Source organism: Egretta garzetta, unplaced genomic scaffold (assembly GCF_000687185.1).
Source record: "Egretta garzetta isolate BGI_Z169 unplaced genomic scaffold, ASM68718v1 scaffold246, whole genome shotgun sequence".
NCBI classification, from domain to species: domain Eukaryota; kingdom Metazoa; phylum Chordata; class Aves; order Pelecaniformes; family Ardeidae; genus Egretta; species Egretta garzetta.
The window spans coordinates 1,346,123-1,349,176 of NW_009259976.1; the positions used below are offsets into that span (position 1 = coordinate 1,346,123).

General features: G+C 45.4%; 1 protein-coding gene across 1 annotated transcript in view; it reads right to left on the reverse strand.

Moving 5' to 3' along the window:
- F13A1 (coagulation factor XIII A chain) overlaps positions 1–3,054 on the reverse strand; it is a 64,156-nt gene that overhangs the window by 33,200 nt on the left and 27,902 nt on the right. The window lies entirely within an intron of this gene.

The window sequence follows — 3,054 nt, forward strand, 5'->3', positions numbered from 1 at the left end:
AGTAGCGTAGGTTGCAGAGTAGCCTGAACTCTTAAAGCTAGTTTTGCCCTTCTTCACTATCCAGGGATTTAAAAACATTAAATCAAACTAAAGCAGTTTCCTGCTCTCACTCTTGGCGTGAAAATGCTATCTAGAGGGAAGTGGAATAGAAACATCGCACTTGTAAGGCTGAACACCCCTGAAATGTCCGAGGAGCAATAGCAGCGGCAGGCAGCTAGGACAGGTGAGTGAAGGCTGGGCCAGGCACAGGCACTGCCTGCTCAACACAAGCTGAAATGGAGAGAAACCAAACTCAGGACCAAGGAACTTTGGCAGAGCCAGCTGGGAAAGACTGCAGATGGAAAACAAGGCATGAGAAAACACACCGGCAAAGGGGTTCTGTCTGCACACGGACGTGCGTCGTGTTAAAGAGCAACGCATTTGGTTGGGCTGGCCTTCAGACGGGCATCCTCTCTCATGCTAACCTGTTTCTAACAGATGACCTTCCATTTAAATCAAAGGAAGAGGGGTTGTATCACCTTTTGCACTGGTTGAATTAGGGCTATATTTCTCACCGGCAGCTACAGGAAGATGTGATCTCACGTTGCCCGTGGTCTGATCTGACCAAATGCAGGTGCCGTAAAATTACATGTGCAGAGTGGGCTGCAAAGCTAATGCAGCTCAACACGTGGACATGAGGCAATTCAGGATGGCAACAAGAACTCTATGCCCACCTGCTTTATTTTATTTTTCTCACAAAAAAGCAACGTTAAATGATCAATATAGCATCCAATTTCTGACATTTCTCAGCCAGAGAATTCCTATGTGCCTAGATTTCTTCCAAAGCCAAATTTCACCTGAATCCCCCATGGGCTTTTCTGAGTGACTGGCTATTTACGCTTTCTCAGAAGAAAGGAATCACAGACATGTTACAAGGAACACCTCCATCCTCATCCATTAGAGCCATATTTCAACTGGTTGGTTGTTTTTTCTTTCTCGGTCCATTTTTCTTGCCTTTCCTCCTCTCATGTTGATGCTGCTCATTAAAGACAGCAGCTGTGTGCAAGAATCATCTCCCACTAGTAACCCAGTTTTAAATTCTATGTTCCTTTTTAATTTACAACCTGAGTTAAAGCTTCCAGCTGTCATTGTTCAAAGCAATTTTTTTTAGCCTAAGAATATTACCATGCACAAATCTATCTGTATTTTTGCATATGACCATATACCTTTCACCTCTATGACTGTATGTGGCCTTATGGTTTTTACTTAGGCTGTTGTACAAGGGCTATATGTCATAAATACAAGATGCATACACCTATGATATACCGATTACATAGGCCTTGCTGCTAGTACTTTTACTTACTCAGAGCAATGCTCTTATTCTTGACATTCAGGATTGCTGAAAATGAGGAAGATACATGGTTTTAATGGTTGGAAATTGTCAGGGTAAGATCAGGAATATTACAGCCTCCATCTCACTGAAAGTGAGGGAACCAGAAGAATGTTTCTCCATTGCTTTGCAGTCTGAGATGTCGGTAACACCACTCTTGGCTTGGGCCCCCTTAGAAGCATCTGCCACACTCCATTTTCACACGGGCAAGTGACAGCAAAAGGTGCACCACAGCACACTCTGGCAATCATGTCCTCCAATTTCAGACAACACAGGAATGAAAGTACATGACAAAGGAGTATGGAACAGCCCTAATCTCCCAGACAGAACTACCTCCTAGCAAAACCTAATAAATAATGCAGTTTCTCTAGGGAGGCTGGTGTTCGTGTCAGAAAGGTACCAGATTTGCAGAATATAAGCATCTCAGGCCAAGCCACCGTAGGCCATAAATTTAGCATCTTAGGACATAAATCCAGCAGCTGGTTTAAGCAGCACTGTCCACCTCCAACCACTCATTCCCCTCTCTCCCTCCCCCTTACATCTGTCATGGAGTGAATCCCAAATCTAGGAACAGAGCAAGCCCAAAAAATAACCCAGGGGAAAAAAAGCAAAATAATCAAGGAGATGCTTATTCAGCTAGATCAGCTCTCCAGTCTGATTCACTACACAGCTGCATGAGCACTTGCAGGGGGAAGGAAGGGCCAGGTGAGGGCATTTGTAGTCAACTTAAATGCACACCCAGCTTTGGCCTCAGGATCTGGTCCCACATCTCTTATATCAGAGGCACCACCAGCTTATGGAATTGCTCCCCACCACCACCTCATTTAAGGGTTATTTTTATCTCAGCTGGGACGACAGTCAGACCCTGCAAACAATGGCGCTGACACACCCACAGGAATGGTGCAGAGGCAGGAACTCTCTAAGGCAGCGCTGCTTGTGGGAAAAAAGATGAAATTGTACCCTTCAATAAGGAAACAAGAGAGGTGTGAGTTCAAAGAGCTCTCCAGGGCAAGTACACTGGCAATCCATCCAGCTCAAGCGTTGAGATGGTAGTCAGCTGAGGGAAAGCAAGCAAAGCAATAAGGCCCCCTTCTGCAAGGGTGTGCTGGGGACATGCCACAAAACCTGAATGGCTCTTTCACCACAGCATTAAGGACATACTTCAATACTTTCTTAATTGTGCTGTTGTGAAAATCCAGGAGCTGAGATGAACAGAGTTCACCTTGTGCAATTACTGCCCTTTGGAGCCCCTCTGAGCGACAGCTAGGGTTAGTTTTGCTCATTTTGACTCTGCTCTGCTTTTCCCTATTCTCAAACAACTTAACTCTTTCATCCCATAGGGATTTTCAGGCTGGTTAGTGCTTACAAACAGATTGAGGTAAAACAGGCAAGCAAGCAATGGGGGTCTGATGTTATCGAAGGCACACCAGCCTGGCGGGGGGTGCTTCCCACAGGCTGCAGGAGGCCACTGGAGACTGATGTCAAGTCCAGGCAGCAAAGGGAGAAGTTCCCCAACTTTGTCACCGTGGCAAGGAAATTTAGAACTCTGGGACTGCATTCCAGTTTACCATAGGAACCCTGTGACAAGATGGCACCCCCTCCCCTCCCCCCCAAGCAGATAAGAATAATTTCCATCAAGTTTCTAGAACTAAAAGGATTCAAAAAGCAATAAAACCTATTGCTGA